Here is a 21,671-nt window from a genome sequence, read left to right as displayed (position 1 = left end):
GTACAGGATTTCAAAATATTACGCTTTAGTTTATTATAGTAGTTTGGCGTTGGATCTATTAGTAGATTTGAGAATTGTTGATTATTCATTACATCAGGTTTTCAAACTCATTTCAGCATATACCGTTTTTGATGCGTACTTGATAATGTATTTTCAACACTATTATTTTAAAACTATTGACCCAAAATAAACAAGAATACGAACTAATTGTCTTTAGATATGAAATGATTTTTTGTCTGCTTCAAAGTTTCATGTATCTCATAAAACTTCAAGAGTAACTTGAGATGATTCGATCGTTATTGTTTTATGCTGAAGTTATGTCGCAATTTCAAAATAATTTTTCTTTTCACGCGAAAAAGTGATTTATATACCAAAGGAATATCAGAATTTCAGAACTCAGTGGTGACAAGGGGTCGCACAGCTCGGAAATTTCAATTGATTATCTACAGGACGTTAATTTGCTCCTGATTACTCCAGGGTGTTTATACAGCTTGACAATTTCGATTGGTGTCCCACAGAGCGTAGATATGTATCTGATCTATGTGGATAAGGGTCAAATTTCTGCAGGGCGTTGATAAAGCTTTGAATTTTAAATTATTTTTCTACAGAGAATTAAGATGAGCTATCTGAGACAATATCAAATTAATCAAATTACAGCTTAACAATTTTCAATAATACTACACAGAGCGTTGATATGCATATGATCTACGTGTTGGTAAAGTTTGAAATTTTTAATTGATGCCCTACAGGACAATGAGATGCAGCCGATCTACATATAATAAAGTCAAAATACTCCAGAACATTGATACAGAGTGTTAAGATGCAAATGATCTACATAAGACAATGTCAGATCACTCAAAAACGCATGAGCGTTTTAGAAGCTTGTATTTTACAATTGATATCGTTCAGGGCGTTAAGATGCACCTTATCTTCTTGAAATAAGGTCAAATTACTCCAGGGCGTCGATACAGCTTGGAATTTTTAATTCATTTATGGCATTAAGGCGCACTTTATCTACATAGGATAATCTCAATTTTTTCGTAGATACCGCTTAGAACTTGCAATTGATCTTAATCAGGGCATTAAGATGGAGCTGATCCACATTACACAAGGTCAAATAATTTCAGTGTGTTGAAGCAGCATGGAAATTTCAATTGATTTTCCAAAGGGGTTTTAAGATCCTCCAAATCTTGCAAGGATATAGGTGAAATAAAGTCAAATTACTCCAGGGCGTTGATATAGATAACTAATTTTAATTGATGTAGGACCAATTTTAATTTCATATAGAACGTGCAAAGACACCTGATCTATTTGGAATACATTAAAATTTCTCCTGGGTGTTGATACATCCTGTAATTTACAATTGACGTTTTACAGGGCGTTCAGATGCACCTATTCGACACAGGACAAGAACAAATTACTCCAGGGCGTTGATACAGCAATGAATTTATTAAATGATGTCCTTCAGGGCGTTAAGATACAGCTCATCTATTTGAGGAGAAATCAAATTACTCCAGAGCGTTGTTACAGCTTGACAATCTCGATTGATGTTATACAGGGCTATAAGGTGCGCATGATTTACATAAGATAAAGTCAAATGACCGTAGGGGTTTGATACAGCAAGAAAACATCGATTGATTTGCTATAGGGCGTAAAGATGCTTCAGATCTCGCCAAGATCTTTGTGTACTCTTACTCCACGGCGTTGATTCAGCTTGGAATTATCAAATTAAGTCCTAAAGAGCGGTCACATGCACCTGATTTACATCAAAAAGGTCAAATTATTCCAGGGCATTGATCCAGCTTAGAGTATACAGTTAATGTCCTACAGGGCGTTAAGTTGTATCTGATATATGGAATAAGCTCAAATTACGCCCTGGAACACGTAGGTTTCGATTGATTTTCTACAAAGCGTTCAGATGCTCTAGATCTCGCAAAGATCTGTGTGGAATAAAGCATTTTTTTTCCAGGGCGTTGACAAAGTTAGGAATTTTTAAATGATGTCCTACAGAGCGTCAAGATGCACCTGATCTACATGGAATAAAGTCATACTACTCTAGGACGTTAATAGAGCATGGAAATTTCGATTGATTTTCTTCAGGGCGTTGAGATGTTCCAGATCTCGCAAAGATCTATGTGGAATAAAACCAAGTCATTCCAGAGCGTCGACACAGATGGATCGATTTATGTCATACAGGGAGTTAAGATGCATCTGATCTACGTGAAGCAATATCAAATTACTGCACAGCATTGATAAAACTTAGAATTTTCAATTGATGTTCTACAGAGCGTTGAGATGAATCTGATCTACATTGGGCAAAGTCAAAACACTCCAGGGCGTTTATACAGCTTGGGAATGTTGATGGATTTTCTACAAGGCGTGAAGATGCTTCAGATCTCGCAAAGATATGTGTGGAATTTAGTCAAATTTGTGTAGGGCGTTAAAACAATTTGAAAATTTCGATTGATGTCCTACAGAGCGTCAAGATGTGCCGGATACTCATAATTAGGTCAAAAAACTACAGGGCGTTGATACAGATGAGAAATTTTGATTGATTTTCTACAGGGCATAAAGATGCTCCCGATCTCGCAAAGATCTGTGTGGAATAACGTCAAACTATTCCAGGGCGTTGATACAGCTTGATCGATTGATGTCATACAGGGCGTTGAGTTGCACCTGATCTACATAGAGCAAAGTCTTAATACTCCAGGGCGTTGATACAACTAGGAATTGAAGTCATCAGACCATTAATATACACTCGATCTACATAGAATAAAGCCAAACTACTCCAGGGTGCTAATATAGCTTGTAATTATTAAATGATATCCTACAGGGCGTTAAATGCAACTGATCCAATTAAGACAAGGTCAAATTACTCCAGGGCGTTGATACAGCTTGACAATTTCGATTGATGCTACACAGGGCGTTTAGTTGCACCTGATCTACATGCAACAAAGCTAAATTAATCCAGGTCGATGATACACAGCTTGAATTTTCAACTGATTTCCCAAAGGGCGTTAAGAAAAATATCTGAGAAAAGCTTCTTAGTCGTCGACTAAGCGCGACTAAGCAGGACGACAGGGCTGATCATAGCATGTCCAGTTTTTGAGAGATTGACTGTTGAAAATACAAAATTTGACTATTTCAGCCAACTTGCATGCAAGCTTCACAGCTTGTATGGCAATTTATTCGCTTAATTTTGCTCAGAACTCAAACTTCTTGTGTATATCAATACTCATCAACAAAGTTCATAATACTTCCGATGCTCAAAAGTAATTTTTTGTTGATTTAGAAAAGTAATGTATTTTGCCATATAAGAGAAACGAAGAATTTCGTATGGCGACTGCAAGCATGTTTGAAAAATCGATTTAACCTCAGTTTAATCGTGTAATTTCAATCAAAATAGATCTGAAATGAAAGTTTAAGTCCTATTTTGCATGCTTGCTGGATTAGATTAGAATATTTTTTGAGAAATCATTGTTTAAATTTTATGTAAACATCAATGAAACCAGTGTTTTATACAACTTTGGCGACCTGTAGCTAAAAATTGTGACGTGCTGGAACATTTCTGAGAACGGCATCAGATTCAGCAACCCCAAAGATACACATAATTTTATTCTTGAGACACGCAAAACTGTCATTTTGGGTTACGCTGTGTAAGCATGGTGTTCTGTAAATGCAAAGATACATCAATGAACAAGGCTGTACTGTGTGAGGTGTGACCAACTTAATGATCACAGATTATCACGCATACATACTACCTTAGGCTTACACGGGTCAAACGATGACAAAGATCGCCAGCAACACTGTCCTGGGCATTGTTGTCCTTCTGAGATCAGCTAGATTGAAGAGTTACATCTTGAGCGTCTGTTCACCAGTCTCAAACAGCGTCTGTTCTGGTATCCAAAGGCTGAGTGAGAAATGCCGTATCGCACACAGCTTCATCCAAGATGGTACCCCATCAGTGCGATTGCCCTAGTGTTAGTTGGGCCATTATACAGAACTGGCACAATGGTGCTCCAGCGAAACAGAAGTCTTGGCGTAGATTCCATAAACCACCCGTAAAAGAATGTTATTGTGAACTAGTGGTCCCGGCAAACTTCGTCTTGCCATCAAGTAGGCTGTTGGAAGATGTCAATGATACCTCCCATACAAAATGGCATATTAGTACTCTCCCGTTTTACCAAATTTCCCGAAAACTTCTCTAAACTTTTTCGTCGCACGAACACGTCGGAACCCTTCAAGAAAACAACAGTGAAAGAATTGTGAAAATCGGTTGTCCCGTTCTCAAGCCATTTCGTGACATACAAACATCACTCTATTTTTATTTATATAGATAGATAGATAGATAGATGACATAAGATGAAATACGACTCGGAACAGTCCGCAAAGACAGGTACGCGGAAACTTGGAACGTATGCACTCGAAACTTTCGACGGTGACCAATTCGCGTAAAGGCGGCTCATAATTGGACGTTACAGGACTCAGAGGAAGCCCAAGATTACGCGCAGCAGTTGGAAGTGGCCTTACCAACGGATGAGCATGTTGGCGCCGCCACTCTTGAAGATGACTGGAGGTACATATGATACGCCAGGTTCAGCACCTCTGAATCAGAGACGAATGCGAGCAGTTGAGAAGGACGAGAACAATGCAGCTTGAACAAGAATGCTGCAACGCCGCACGAGAGCGAACGAGGTACTGTATAAACAGGCATGGAATAGATACAACTCGGTCTTCTGGTAAAAAAAAGCTCCTATAAGAAAAACAAGATCGCGATGCGATGGAAGAGCTATTCGGCGCTAAAGACACACGAGAAGCTGAGTACTCGCACAAAAAGCTTTTTGCCACAAGAAAACATGTGCAGAGGCTGTGACACGAATCTTCTCAAGAACGAACGTAAGGTGGACGAAAGGAGGCGGCAGCACTACGACGAACACTTTAATGGAGATGTGGCAAGTAGCGAAGGGAACCCTAAAATAACTTTGGGAGCACGCGTGGAGGACAACTTCCACCTCCAGATCTCCAAAAGGGGGTTGTATGACATTTGCCAGAAAACCATTTGCCAGAAAGCCGTTTTCCAGAATCAATTTGCCAGAATGAACCTTTTGCCAGAAAACCATTTGCCAGAATGGACCATTCCCCAGAAAGTCATTCCCCAGAAAGACCATTTCCCAGAAAATAATATTACTTCATTACTAAGCTTCCCATGGACATACTAGTGCATGTAAAATACTTCAAATTATTATGATTTCGAGCATATGATGTTCAATCAAATGACAATAATTGTTTCGTAAGATTTTCAAACTATGGCATCATAAGCTTTCAAACTTTTCATAGTTTCAAAATAAATTTTTTTTTTCCTGTTGTATTTTTTTATTTTTTGAACTATTAACTATTTTATAATACTCATTAGCGGCAATTATATTGTCAACATTTTATTGAAGATTTTCCCTTCTTTGAGTATTAAGCTGTTCCTTAGAACTAATTTATACAAGGACTTATATGCTTCATGGGAGATTCACCCTTCTTTATATCATTGGTTGTTCTTCCTAATTGTACTGAATAGTTGTTGAAAGTTTTATCAAACGATTTTCCATCATCTCAATTTTCAATATATACAGTGAAAGACAGGTGGACATAAAAATATATGCAATGTGGATTAAAGTGAAATAATAGAATGCAAAAATCGTAAAATTGCTGGTCAATGCTTGTGTCTAACTAAAGAGGCCATATTGAAAGTTAGTTGATTATGACATTTTCAACCATGACGTTCATATGATTTGTAATATTCAGTAGTCCGAGTGATTTCAAAAACAAAAATCTCCATTACCTATTTGTTTCATATGGGTACATGTCGTTGAGCCAAATGCTGTTAGGCCGAAAGTCGTTAGGCCAAATGCCGTTAGACCGAAAGCCGTTAGGCCGAAAAGGTCGTTAGGCCGAAAGGGTCATTAGGCCGAAATAACATTTTATCATTTACTACCAGAGTAGACAATCGTCACCGCTAAGTAGAAAAAGTCGGCGACGAAATTAAAAGAAGCATCGTCATCGTCACCCAACCAGCGTTGAATGACGATTTGCCGCAGAGATCCGTGTGGCAGGTACGATTATACTCTATGCCCAGGGAAGTCAATGAATTTTCCATTACGAAAAGATCCTGGACCGACCGGGAATCGAACCCAGACACCTTCAGCATGACTTTGCTTTGTAGCCACGGACTCTAACCACTCAGCTAAAAAAGGCCCCGAAGAATACACTTTTCAGTCGAACCTAAAAAGTATTTTTGCGTTATAGCTCTTTTTTCTCAGGTCAGTTATTTAGCAAAAAAATGGAAATCCGACGACAGTTCCGTCATATATGTTTCAAGTTGGCAAAACTGCATAAAATTGTATGCGATAGATTATAGCAAAATGGACTAAATCACATAGATCGATGGTTCACGTTGTTTTATACTTGTTATTATATTACAATGATTGAATAATGATTTTCGCAACATCCACGAAGCAAGTTATTTGTTGCAGAAGTGGTGCTTGAATTCTATTCAGTTTTCGCAAATTATCTTAAAGTTGGTTATACATTGTTTCGTGCTATAAGTACAAATAAGGAGCTGGATTCATTTCGGCAGTAAGCTACTGAGCTCATATTTGGACACAATATGCGTCGAATTGAAGTGCTTCTCAGTGCAAAGTTTCACATAATTTGACCGAGAATGACCCCCCATGCAAAAGTGAATCATGAGAGGGCCCAAGTAGCTCTGCACCCTAATATGGGTATTACCGAAATACTCAAATGATAATTTTTAATACTTCGGTAGCCTTTCCATAGTAGTAGTTTTCCATAAATTGTTCGATCAAATCAAAGTTGAAAATTCATTACCAAAAAATGATTCTGGGGAATGGTTTTCTGGCAAATGGTCCATTCTGGGAAATGGCTTTCTGGCGAATGGTACATTCTGGGGACTGGTTTTCTGGCAAAAATCATTCTGGCAAATTGATTCTGGCAAATGGTTTTCTGGCAAATGTCATACAATCCCAAAAGGGAGAACAGAGATATGACTACCAAGCGGTGATGTACTGGCAAGAACACTGCACTGCGTTATTTCCATCGTTTGAGAAGAAGAAATAATACTGGAGGAGTGGATGGAAGGTGTCCCATCTACAAAAATGGCGACAAGTTGGATGCCGCCAATTATCGTGCGATTACAATTCTGAGCGCCGCCTAAAAGGTACTCTCACATTATTTGTCTATTGATTTTTAATCGGCTTTTGATACGCTATGGTAGATTATGCTCGAATACGGTTTGCCGGACAAACTGATAATATTGATGACGATGGAGTCCGAGTGTCAGGGACACTCTGGGAGTTATTGTTGTTTTTCTCATAAACACATGTATACTTTGATTGTGAATATTTTTGATTGGGACAAACATTGAAAATATATGTTGACGACATTCAAAAGACAAAATAAAATTGTATATAATATTAAAAAAAATTACGGATGTGTTATTTTTGTAACTCAAATAAAATGCCTTATGAAATTTTTTGTGATAAAAATTAGTTGTTATTTTTATCACGAAAAATTTAATAACTTTTTAACTAAAATAGATATCGACAATCTTTTTGCAAGAAAATTTGTGTTTCCTTAAGTTCTAAAAGTTGTTCATAGACGACTTTGACGATAAATTAATGTTTAAAAAACTAGAGTTGAAAAATAAAGTTGTTGGACTACCTACGATGATTGAGGAAAACTGCTCTAGTTTGGTCAAATTTTGAGCTACAGAAAAACTTTTTTTGGCAAAGTTGATCATAATTTGACGTTCTATTACTTTGCTCAAGAGTATATACCATTATTTTTGCAAATAAGAAAGTTGATTATATTATTTATACGAAATTGTGAACCACCCTAGTTTTAAATAACGCAGTATAAAAGCTTACATGTTTTTAAACAATTTTGTACAAGATAATTTTTGTTAAAAATTTCATTTTTATGCTCAAAATGCAAAAATATAATAAAAAAAAAATACACGATGAAAATCTTTAAAATAGTTTTCTAGCTCTATCTTTCGTATTTCAGATTTCTCGTCGAAGTAGTCTATGAACGACTTTTAGAACTTAAGGAAACGCAAATTTTCATGCAAAAGAATTGATAATATATATTATAGTACAAAAGATATTGAAGTTTTTCTGTCAAAAATCCTTTGTTTTGCAAGGCATTTTATTGGAGTTACAAAAAAAAAAGACATCTGTAATTTTTTGATATAATATATAATTTTATTTTGTCTTTTGAATGCCGTCAAAAGATATTTTTTATGTTTGCCCCAATTAAAGATATCCACAATATAGAAGGCATGCTTTCGTGATAAAAATAACAATTATTCCCAAACGGAAGCGGATAGACGGATTTCACGCCAACTCGACAAAGGGATTGGCAGCACACCTTCAGAACTCAATGACACTTTCTGGGTGTGAAGACTATGTGAAATTAAGATACTTTGCATATTTTGTTTTTTTTTCAAAATAGATCTAGACTAACAATTGGAAAGGGTCAAAGTTTTTTTTTACTTTTTTTATAAACCCGTATAACTCGAAAACGTTAAGGCCTACAAAAAAGTGTTGTATGGGGGACTGTCGTGAAATTTCCTGACGTTTTAGTAAAAAATATTAAAAAAATAATAACACATTTTCTACACTGAAAAAAAAATTATTCAAAACTTCAAAGTCGATTTAAAAATAAATAAAGTTTTAATCACAAAATAGATTATATTTGTTTTATTGGGAGTAGTTAAAAGAAATAAAACGGAATTATACAGTTTTTTTTTAAATTAAATTCAATTGATCTCGCACCATACCGATTATGAGAAAATCAACTCCTTCTAACAATCCGATGGGTTTTTTATGGTTGGAAAGATATCACAATAATATTTAATTTCTTATTTGGTCAAAGCCAATCTTAACAGGTGTCTGGAAAGGGTCCATATTATGCCTATGAAAAAAGTCGTGGTTTGTTTTTATTTTTATATTGCTATATATCCTAAAACGTAGTATCTGCACATGAATATTTACATTATTTTTGGGCTTTACTGAATAAATTGAATATTATTGGTTCATCCTCTGAATTGGTATACCGTTTGGCTGCAATTTGTGTATCACTAGTAGGTATAAAACAATGATATTTTTGGGTACCAGGGACAGTTTTAACCTTATCAAACAATTCCACCAATTCCTCTGACATTTTAACATATAGATATATAACAGAAATTTAATTTGGTGATACATGTATCAGTTTGTTTCACGGCCCAGTCGAATAGTTCTCGCGGAGTTGCGATTGTGTTTCCATAGTCTTTTGCAAGACTTGCTCTTTTTGCCATTCGCTTGAGAGTGCCAAAAATAGCGTCACAGGGGCCTTTGCCGTGGGATGTGGCAAAAAAGTGCCACTCTGCTTCTAATCCATGTATTTTCTTGAAATTACATAAGCTGGCAATTTTTTTCTATTTTATAATGAGCTGCAGCTCCATCTGACTTAAAAATAACTTTTGATTTGTTCAACAAAATTTATCAATTTTGAAATAAATAGCTAAACTGATACTGTGTCATGGGTCTGATATTATAATAAAACTAACATTTTCCAACTTATTATCTTTTTTATGATAAACTAGTGGACCCGGCAAACTTTGTCTTGCCATCAAGTAGGCTGTTGAAAAACGCTATGGATCGTCCCATACAAAATTACAGTTCCGTTCACGCTTGTTTTTTCCGACTTTCCCGGTGAATGTCCTGGGATTTTTATACACACAAACACGTCGGAACACTTGACGAACAAAACGGAAAATTATTCATTCAAATCGGTTGACCCGTTCGGAAGCCATTTCGTGACATACAAACATCACTCCATTGTTATTTATATAGATTTAGAATTGGGAATTATTCCAGTGATATCCTTGAGCAGCGTTATAATTTTCAGAATAATCGCTAATTACCAGTATTTAACCTTGTTTTAAGGAGTCTTTTCTGTTTCGTGAAAAAAAAGACTATTATTTGCAAATAAAATCATGAGTTATGAGCTTATCAACTTTTTTTAGGTAGATAACAATACAAACATATTCATTATTTCTTATTCATCTGGCGTTTAAAGCAGGTACGTTTAGTAAGTTATTTTTCACACTGTTGTGATACCTTTAGAACCATAAAAATCCGTCGGATTGTTAGACGGAGTTGATTTCCTCATAGGCAGAGGCGAAGTCCATTGATTGCCTTCATTTAAAAAACATAATCACTGTATTATTCCGTTTTTTAACTATTCTCAATAAAAAATACAATCTATTTTCTGATTCAAACTCATTTATCACTTGAAAACACGATCATATTTGACGGTTTAGAACAAAATCTTTGAAAAAAAAATTTCAGTTTTGGACTTCAAAAATTCGAAGTTAGAAAAACTTTTTTCCCTAAAATTTGCCCAATTTGCAATGTATGGACGACTTTTAGTAAATTTATTTACGAAACTTTTTGCTTAAGGATAATCAAAATCTGAAATGGCAGTTTTATTAAATCGACTTTAAAGTTTTGAATATTTTTTTTTTTCAGTGTAGAAAATGTGTTGTTACTTTTTCAATATTTTTGTCTCAAACTTCAGGAAATTTCACGACAGTCCCCCATACAAACTTTTTTGTAGGTCTTACCGTTTTTGAGTTATACGGGTTTATAAAAAAAGGTAAAAAAAAACTTTGACCCTTTTCAAATGTTAGTCTAGATCGATTTTGAAAAAACAAAGTATGCAAAGTATCTTAGTTTCACATACTTTTGACATCCAGAAAGTTTCATTGAATTCTGAAGGGGTGCTGCCAATAGCGTGTCGAGTTGGCGTGAAATCCATCGATAGCGAGTTTCTTCACTCACCAAATTACGCATTTATTAAAGCTCTTAACGTGTTTCTTAGACTACTTTGATGAGATTTTTGAATTTAAAACGCTGGAGCCTGAAAGCCAGTTTTGTTTGGACTACCCTCCCGAGCAAAGGCGGATAACTGGATGATATCAAATTGATAACAACTTTTACTATCGCTGTTATCATTTTGATATTATGTTATCAATGATAATCGAATGATAACAAAATTAGTTATCATTGTATCCTTGATAGACATTTTTTATAACAGGTTGATAACAAAATATGTTATCATACATATTTTCTATTACATTTTTATAAAGCGTATGTTATTAAACAAAGTTGACTTTTCGTCATACAAAGTTCTGTAAAATTATTTGGAGCGTAAGTTTAATCCAAAACACTCATCTCTCAAAATGTTTCCCTGATTTATGACCATAAAATTCAAAATTATATGATGATGTAAATTTAGTTATCAACTTGAACTCAATGATAACATAATTTACTATTACTTTGTTATTCGACAAACAAATTTGAGTTCTCATTTTTGTTATGTTGGCTGTTAATTCAGCCAAAGTGATAACAAAATCAGTTATCAAATGATGATAACCAGGTAACAAGATTTGTTATCATTTTGCTATTCAACTTTGCTCGGGCTATGTCATCGTATGAAAAAGCCCTAAATCGGTCAATTTAAGAGATACAAACAAACTTTTTTTTTAGCAAAGTTACTTGAAATTAAATGGTCTACAACTTTACTGAAGCATAGATACTTTAAATTCTATAAATAAGAAAATAAGTTACACAATTTGTATGTAAAATATGGGCCACCATAATTTTCAATATCACAATACAAAAGGCCTAGAGTGTTGGTTGTAATGTACCAGTAGACTATGGAATAAAACGCAATATTTTCGATTGAAACGACCTGCGCTATTTTTTTGTAGATAGATCGCCTCTAGGTTAGTCTATTTACCAAATTTCAGTTTTTTATTTTATCCAAAAGTCTTATAGATAATTCTCGAAAACTTATTCAAATAGTCTCAAGTCAGAAAAGCAAATAAACTTACTTTATTGATCCTACGTGTTTCGCAGGTTCCGCTCCTACCCAACTAGAATTTTCACTTTTAGAATGTTTAATTTCCGACGAAAGTAAGATTTTCAACTTTCGCAACCTAACCATTACTTTCGCCGCCCGCTGTATAGAGAGATAAAGTGACTTAACCACTAATCAAAACAAAACACTACTTGAGCCGATTTTACACTGGAAGAAAAACGTCGAAAGTAACTGTATGAAACGGCTTATCATTTTATTATGATTTTTTTTTTGTTGAAAATAATAGAAACTACCTAGTTTTTGAACGCGATCTGATTGTATGCAAAATTTGAGCGATGTACACGGCGAAAAAATGTTAAAACAGTTTTAGAAGATAGGTTGTGATTCTTCTCAATAAGTTTTTCTCAAAATCGTATGAAAGTTACTTACGTCGATTTTAAAAAGAAATCGAGAATTAAGTTTTCGCAAAAAAAAAATCTCCCTTGCCCCAGTACTTGTTGTCATGTTCCAATAGTGGATCAACTGACGGAAGCAGTTTTTTAAATAGATATTGTGTACCAATAGTGGCTCACGCGATTTTATGGTCAAAAATAATGTTATCACTCTTTTCATATTTTTCCTATACAGCAGAGGTGGAAATCTTTTTGTTGTCGCCAAGAAATCTCTGTTAAGACTTTTAGTTATTATGGTATGATTTTTTATAGCTTAGGTAGTCCACCGGCACCCTAACTAATACAAACAACTTTGTGGAAGACCGTATTTGTCAAATGTTTCATTCTAAAGCGCAAAATGCATCTTTCCGCATAAAACTGCTTTCTGGACCATAGTGCACTGCTTTAGGCACGTCTTTACGTGTTATTCAACGTCGCCTTGCTAATAGGTTGTCATTGAATAACCTTTTTCACAAGTGTCGGATTGCTTCGCGGTCTTCGGCAATGTTCTCCATCGTGGAAACACCTATCGAGGCCTGTGTTTAGAATTTTTATAGAGGTCAATGGCTGGTGCGTAAATATAGTTTTACCAATCGAGATGGAATTTTGCACAGTTGTTATGGGACCTAAATGCAGTCCAAAAAGTGGACTGGATCGAGAATCCAAATTTTGTCCCACACTAATAATCATATTCTCTGGTATCAATGGGGATTTTTTTTTTAATTTTCGTACAAATTGGGCCGAAGGGTCTCAGATTTTCATGAAACTTTTTCCACAGGCAGGGCTCATCAATATATGAATAAACAAAAATTGAGAAAAAATCATATCACCTGTTGGCTGATGTACTAAAACTATCAATATCAGTTGCAAACTATCAATATCACTTTGATCTGACAACTGTCATATCAACCTATCTCAAGCGATATTCCTTATGACTCTGGTACCTTTTACTTCGTACCTACGGGATTTCTGAGCTATAAATACTGGCTGCCATAAGCGCAGAGGAGACTTCCCGAACTGTACACTGATTAACATATTATTTTATTATTATTATATCCTATAATCAAAACAACCAACAGCACTGATGCGACATCGCACTCTAGATCATAATCGCTGCAGAATGAGTGATCACGTGGTAATTATCCACGATATTAATGTATTTTAGTGACCAACATACAGTTTTAATCTATCTGCAGCACTATTAAGAATATCGTACTGATAAATTGCTATTTTATTTGCTTAATTTAAGGCTAAACTTAACCCATCAGTGATATCCAAAGTCCATCGCCATCACTGCACTACTGATGGAGTAGACAGCATGATGTTGATGTGATAAGGAATGATCGCCTCTCACGCCGAGGACCTGGGATCGAATCCCATCCCCGACATAGTCACTTATGACGTAAAAAGTTATAGTGACGACTTCCTTCGGAAGGGAAGTAAAGCCGTTGGCCCCGAGATGAACTAGCCCAGGGCTAAAAATCTCGTTAATAAAGTCAAATCAATCAATCAATCAATCCGAATTGTATCGAAGTCGGCCTGTATAAATCAGCAAATTTCAAGCGTTGATAGTGACAGCAAGCAACTCTGTTATTTTCCCGGAAAACTCAGTTGGATTTTTTTTTGTTTTCCCCTACTACTTACTTTGAAAAATCATAACTCAAGAACGAAGCATCGTAGAAAAAAAGTTGTTTTATGAAAATGAGCAAATTTTCTCAGGAATAAAAAAAATATTAACTGGAAAAAGTTTTCCACAACATTTTCAACCGTTGAGAAAATTTGTAAAGAAAAGCCGGAAATACTATGCTCCAACTCGTGGAAAATTTTCAAAAACATATGTTTGAGAAGATAATTTTATAAGCTTTAATCCCTGAAACTTTTGAAATGTACTTTTTTTTCGTTTTTGAATTATGGCCAATTTTGTGGAAAATGACCATATAAGCCTTTTCTTTGAAACCCCATATTTCAATCGAAGCATCGGAAAAACAAAGATTTTTTATCAAAGCAATTGCAAATTTTCTGAAATATCTGAAAAAAAAGATATGGGATTGGTTTTAATGAAGTATAAGTCGGAATGGATGATATTCTTCATGAAAAATTATAACATAAATTTTCATCTTAATACTATCTATATTTTCAACCGGGAAGATTGTCTTTGATTGCTAACACCAGAAGATTTTCGTTTCTTTGTATTAATAAGAACAAAGCATGCTGTATTTTCTTGGTTTTCATGTGCATCTGAGAATTCACTAGCAAAAATGCTTCGTTCGTCTTTTGGTATAAATGAATGATATTTTTTGTTCCAGGAATTGGAACAAGGTTAGAAAATCTTTCCTAAAGAAATTTTTCAGCCTCTGTGTAGTAATTTTCAGTTGCATGGATAAATTCCCAATCTTTTTTAAATTGGTCTTTCACCTTTTGAGACACAGCCCAGTCAAAAAATTGTTTGACGTTATTTATTTCTGCTGACTTTCTAACACTAGCATCTCTAGCCATTCGCTAGAGAAATGTAAGTTATATACTGAATAATTGAATAAATAAAATTAAAAAAAATAATAATAATTATCTTATTTGTTCCATAGAAAAGAAGGAATCCCTTTTCAGTGTAATAAAAAATTGAGGCAGAAATAGTTTTTTCAGTTTTTTTTTAGCGGGGTAATTTTTCATGAAAAATATCATCCATTCCGACTTATACTTCATTAAAACCAATTCCATATCTTTTTTTCAGATGTATTAGAAAATTTGCAATTGCTTTGATAAAAAATCTTTGTTTTTCCGATGCTTCGATTGAAATATGGGTTTTCAAAGAAAAGGCTTATATGGTCATTTTCCACAAAATTGGCCATAACTCAAAAACGAAAATAAAGTACATTTCAAAAATTTCAGCAATTAAAGCTTATGAAATTATCTTCCCAAAAATATTTTTTTGAAAATTTTCCACGAGTTGGAGCATAGTTTTTGCGGCTTTTCTTTACGAATTTTCTCAACGGTGGAAAACATTTTCCAGTCAATATTTATTTTATTCCTGAGAAAATTTGCTTTCATTTTCATAAAAAAAAACTTTGTTTCTTTTTTGAGTTATGATTTTTCAAAGAAAAGGCTCAAAATGCACATTTGCACATTTTTTACAAAATTGGCCATAACTCAAAAACGAAAAAAAATACCATTTCAAAAATTTCAGCGATTAAAGCTTATGAAATTATCTTCTCAAAAATATTTTTTTGAAAATTTTCCACGAGTTGGAGCATAGTTTTTCCGGCTTTTCTTTACGAATTTTCTCGACGGTGAAAAATTTTGTGGAAAACTTTTTCCAGTTAATATTTTTTTTATTCCAGCGAAATTTTTTTTTCATTTTCATAAAAAAATTTGTTTCTTAGATGCTTCGTTCTTGAGTTATGATTTTTCAAAGTAAGTAGTGTCAGAGGAAAACAAAAAAATTCCAACTGAGTTTTCCGGGAAAATAAGCGACCTTGAATTTTTCTCAATTTTTTTTATTCATATATTGATGAGCCCTGTCTGTGGAAAAAGTTTTATGAAAATTTGAGACCCTTCGGCCCACTTTGTACGGAAATAAAAAAAATCCCCACAAGTATGATTAACCTACTTAAAAGTAAAATATGGAAACCCAGCATTCATCATCAAGTTTACCTAAATTTTCTTACTTGTTTTAATTATGAATCGTGGTTTACGGCCAACCAGCCGAGTGGAAGTTTAACAACTACCGAAAAGCTAAACATTACATATAATTTGCAATTGGATTAGATGGACAAATTGATGTGAAGATTTGCGAAAAAGTTACACGTCTTCTCAGTGAGAATCGAACTCACGACTCCCCGATCTCTAGTTGGGGCGCGTTAACCACTACGCCATGAGAGGACTCATGAACGCAGAAGTTAACCTGAATTCGATTTCAGCTCAATAATCACGTGGTCCTCTTTCGCAAAGTGCACCTCTTTCGGAAGAATTAGATGCCCATCCAAACACAACGCTTTCTATATATATCCAATGCCTAGCCCGAGAGCGCATTGTTTTTTAGATATAGGAATAGCACACTACACTAGCCAGCAACTGCGCTGGCTGAGGTTTCTATTGTGTGGGCTTCCAATGGGTCGCGACGTTCTCAAACGACCGGTTACGGAACATGAGTCCGTTGCTCGATAAATACTTGTTTTAATTATGAATCGTGGTTTACGGCCAACCAGCCGAGTGGAAGTTTAACAACTACCGAAAAGCTAAACATTACATATAATTTGCAATTGGATTAGATGGACAAATTGATGTGAAGATTTGCGAAAAAGTTACACGTCTTCTCAGTGAGAATCGAACTCACGACTCCCCGATCTCTAGTTGGGGCGCGTTAACCACTACGCCATGAGAGGACTCATGAACGCAGAAGTTAACCTGAATTCGATTTCAGCTCAATAATCACGTGGTCCTCTTTCGCAAAGTGCACCTCTTTCGGAAGAATTAGATGCCCATCCAAACACAACGCTTTCTATATATATCCAATGCCTAGCCCGAGAGCGCATTGTTTTTTAGATATAGGAATAGCACACTACACTAGCCAGCAACTGCGCTGGCTGAGGTTTCTATTGTGTGGGCTTCCAATGGGTCGCGACGTTCTCAAACGACCGGTTACGGAACATGAGTCCGTTGCTCGATAAATACTTGTTTTAATTATGAATCGTGGTTTACGGCCAACCAGCCGAGTGCACTTTGCGAAAGAGGACCACGTGATTATTGAGCTGAAATCGAATTCAGGTTAACTTCTGCGTTCATGAGTCCTCTCATGGCGTAGTGGTTAACGCGCCCCAACTAGAGATCGGGGAGTCGTGAGTTCGATTCTCACTGAGAAGACGTGTAACTTTTTCGCAAATCTTCACATCAATTTGTCCATCTAATCCAATTGCAAATTATATGTAATGTTTAGCTTTTCGGTAGTTGTTAAACTTCCACTCGGCTGGTTGGCCGTAAACCACGATTCATAATTAAAACAAGTATTTATCGAGCAACGGACTCATGTTCCGTAACCGGTCGTTTGAGAACGTCGCGACCCATTGGAAGCCCACACAATAGAAACCTCAGCCAGCGCAGTTGCTGGCTAGTGTAGTGTGCTATTCCTATATCTAAAAAACAATGCGCTCTCGGGCTAGGCATTGGATATATATAGAAAGCGTTGTGTTTGGATGGGCATCTAATTCTTCCGAAAGAGGTGCACTTTGCGAAAGAGGACCACGTGATTATTGAGCTGAAATCGAATTCAGGTTAACTTCTGCGTTCATGAGTCCTCTCATGGCGTAGTGGTTAACGCGCCCCAACTAGAGATCGGGGAGTCGTGAGTTCGATTCTCACTGAGAAGACGTGTAACTTTTTCGCAAATCTTCACATCAATTTGTCCATCTAATCCAATTGCAAATTATATGTAATGTTTAGCTTTTCGGTAGTTGTTAAATTTTCTTGTTTTTTTTTCTCCTTCAAATTGACATCCATTTGATAAAATTTTACGTTGTTGCTGCGCACGAAAAACAGTTGCTGGTTTGAGAAAGTGTCAAAATGCGTTGCTTTGTTATTTAATGCATGGAATCCTCAAGTAGACTTGTTTGATATTTCAGGATGTTGTATTTAGAAAGAATGAACACATCTTAATGATAAAAGAGTACACACGGCACCGTAAAACAACAAAAATGTAGACTTGTGATTTCAGTCACAATCATTCTTGTATGACCCAATCTCACCTCTATTTTCAATGTTTTAGACCCCATACCAAAAAATATTCAATTTTTGTGGAAAAATAAAACAGATTCCAGAAAATACGATTGAAGTGGATTGAAAAGACTTTCGACTTTCTACTAATATAACCATAAAGGTTAAAGTACATGCGTGATACTTTGCGCAGGAGAAATTTAATGTTGTAAATTTTCTCTAGTTTTAACATACAAGTTTATTGATATATTAAACAAAAACTACTATTTGATAAAATATATATTGTGATTTATTATGTGTAATAATATGTTCCCTATCATATGAATTATTAATTTTATTAATATCAGCGTTATCACCTGAAATATTTCATACATCATATTTTTCCGTTTCGACCCAATCTCACCACCTAGACCCATTGTCACCCCCATCGACGGTACTAACTATGCATTTTATGAACTCTTTGCTATAGTGTGTAATATTTGCCATCCTTCCATCATCTTTTGTTAAGTTTTCCTGCTTCGTTAATGAAAACAAATTGTCGGCAAATGAAGCGATAAAAATGTTTACCCCCTTTACTCATAAACCGTTGCGATGTCGCTCTCTGTCACCCTTTTCCAAACCTTCCTCGTCATTGTTGTCTAATTCTTATTAATTATCGGTCGTGCTTTCCGTGGTAATGCAGTCACCGTGGATGGCGAAAAAGGGTAACTTCCTCTTGTTGTTTTTAACAATTACGCCAAACCCATGGGAGTTCCATATGTACTCCTCGAAGAAAATGAGAGCATTTTTCAGCCAACGAGAATAATCTTCATTAGTCGGTTCTGACGTCACCTCAGGCTACTGAATACACTGAATGAAATCAAGGGATAGTGTACGACGACACTGAACAAAATAAATTGCTCAAAATTGGTGAACTTGTAACAAAGCAAAACATGCGATTTCGTTCGGTGTTATTTCGTTCGTCTCTTGGTCCCAAGAGAGATTTTCATCATTCGGCTGGTAATTTGGTTCGGTCCAACAAAAGCATTAAAATACACAATGAGACTGCAGGACGTGTCCACCCACCTTCAGATTGGCATTTTTCCTTGCGGCGCAAAAGGGATAAACTCTCAATGTTAAGAATTAACATAAAAATATCCACCCTTCGTTTCATCTCAGTCTTAGTCTCAGCCTCAAGAGCCGAAGAGAGCCAAGGAGAAAAATGAAATTTCGACATTTCATTTTCCACTTTGCTCCGGATGGAAAATTATGCGACATGAAGCGGCCAATTTGTGTGTTAATATTTTTATGACAAAGAAGGGACACGATAAATCTCTCGCTTCGTCCGGGCCCAGGCTTCCTTGGGCGAACCCTTTTTCAACTCGTCTCCTGGTGATTGGAACAGCATTAAGAAATTTATTGCTTCATTTTACGCAGCATTACTCGCATCGGAGTTGGAGAAGGAAGGACCTTTCGCCGCTAGATTTATGCGTCTCCATGGTCAGTTTTGTATAATTTTATCGTCGGCATGACATTCAGTTTGGGGATTGGGAAATTGGTTGGCTCGGAAATTCATATTTTTTATTTCGGTTTTCTCGAACAAAAGTCAACAAATTTCGAACCAGAAAAACCAACTCAAGTTAATCTGAATCCCATAATAGATTCGAAACGGCTCCCGTCCCAATGCGGGAACCTTATAATTAGAATCAAATTATCCCATCTTCCGCATCGAGCATCGACCGTGAAAAAAAGAGCCCCGTACAGAATTGTCCACAAAGGGAGTGATACAAATATTTACTTTTTCAGACCTTAGCGCGTCCACTGACACAATGATCGCACATCGTCCATTTATTCCCAGACCCTGGAGTCATCCACCGTTGCACATAGGGGCAAATTGGGTCAATCATGGCTGAAACTATTTTCTGTGCCCATATTACGTCTTATTCCCGCTTGCGTATTTGGTCAGATGTAGATTAATAATAGTTTACTGAACAAGTTGCAGAATGATGATTTTTACAGCACGAGTCGTATAATTATCACAAAAATCCTGCAAAATAAATTAATAATCAGAAGCTTTCCTTGGATTCATAAACAAAAAGTGCAGCAAAAAATAAGAAACAATTCTAGAATACTCATCACAGAAGACCAACTATTCTTAATATATAAAGAAAAAAGCTGAAAAAAATCATTGAAAAAACTGCTTTTTTAAACTCTTATCTGTTTTACAATGCTATTGGACGTCTTCTCATATACCTACCATGAACTATGTTAAAAAAAATACAGTTAACTCTCCCTTACTCGATATTCCGTAGCTCGATATCGAGTTAGAGAACCATACTAAAAGTTGGTTGTCATTGCTAACTCGATGGACCCTTGAATCATAGTTGCGCGGGTTTTGTGTTCTGTAACTCGATACCTTCCTAACTCGATGGTCCCTTCAATATCGAGTGATGGAGAGATGACTGTACATCGAAATCAAAGATCTTAATTTTTCCAATTTGAAATTATGTCCACGAATTGGCGCTAGTAACTCTTCTGTGCCGCCGGATTGGGTCTCAACATTTATGACGATGCGATTTGACATGGGATTCTCGGTGCGAGATGCCATTTGCTGATGCCCCGGACCAGAAGCAGTGGCGTTCACTCCGGCTGACTGACTGAATGGCTTTTCTTCAAATAAGGCGTGAAATGAGGCGCGATGAAATTCAGATTCTTCTATTTGCCTAACGATCTGCGTTCTTGGTAACGATCTTCGTTCTGATTCCTCGGAGGAGGCAGAACAGAGATTTAACGCTATGGCATAGGAAAACGGTCGCCATCTAATCGTCATTAGCTCTCGGTGGTTAGATTTGCAACGGATGTCTCTAGAACGGGGATTCCATGGGAATATCGGAGAACGTTCTTTCAATAGTTTAACGATTTAGGAAGCTGGTAATGATCAATGTTGTTTTTTCCCGATCAGCCTAGATAGCTTGTTGTGTGCGGTCAGTAGCGGTGGTTTCAATTGGCTCAGAATAACACCACAGATCGCCTGTTCCGGAGGTAAAAGCTTACATTACAGGTGTCCTCTAGTTTGTCCGGATCACCCCCTAGATCATAAAAAGATGGCATCTTGGATATTTCTACTTCAGATAGGTTTGGTGGCAAGCTCAACGGCTTGACATTGGCAACATTCATAGACCCTGAAGAACTACTCAGGTCTTCTTGTGTAAATGGCCTTCTGCCTAGCAGACCATCCCATATTAGGCGATTGAGAAACATGCGACAGTTTAACGAATTGCCGGCCTTGAAGAGATTCAACGAAGGATCAGTGGTTAGGTTTATCGAACACCCGATACTAAATTTCTGAAGGGAAATGTGTGTCGAAGTGTGAACATTCTGTAGTTGCAGTTGAATTAGCTTAGCTTAGCTTAGCTTAGACTGACTACACATATCAATGGTTGCTATTCCGTGATTGACCGAAGTCAGTGAAAATGCACAAAGAATCAACTAGAAGATCGGCTGGGATTGGCCATAATCTTCTTCAGTGTGCATATTTCAGTGCCTCTATTTATACATGGTCAATAACGGCGCCGGCCACGTCCTTGCAGTCAGGTGGGATTGGGGGAAGGAATGTTAGTG

This window comes from Aedes aegypti, chromosome 3 (assembly GCF_002204515.2).
Source record: "Aedes aegypti strain LVP_AGWG chromosome 3, AaegL5.0 Primary Assembly, whole genome shotgun sequence".
Lineage (NCBI taxonomy): Eukaryota > Metazoa > Arthropoda > Insecta > Diptera > Culicidae > Aedes > Aedes aegypti.
Note: the sequence above shows the minus strand (reverse complement) of the source record.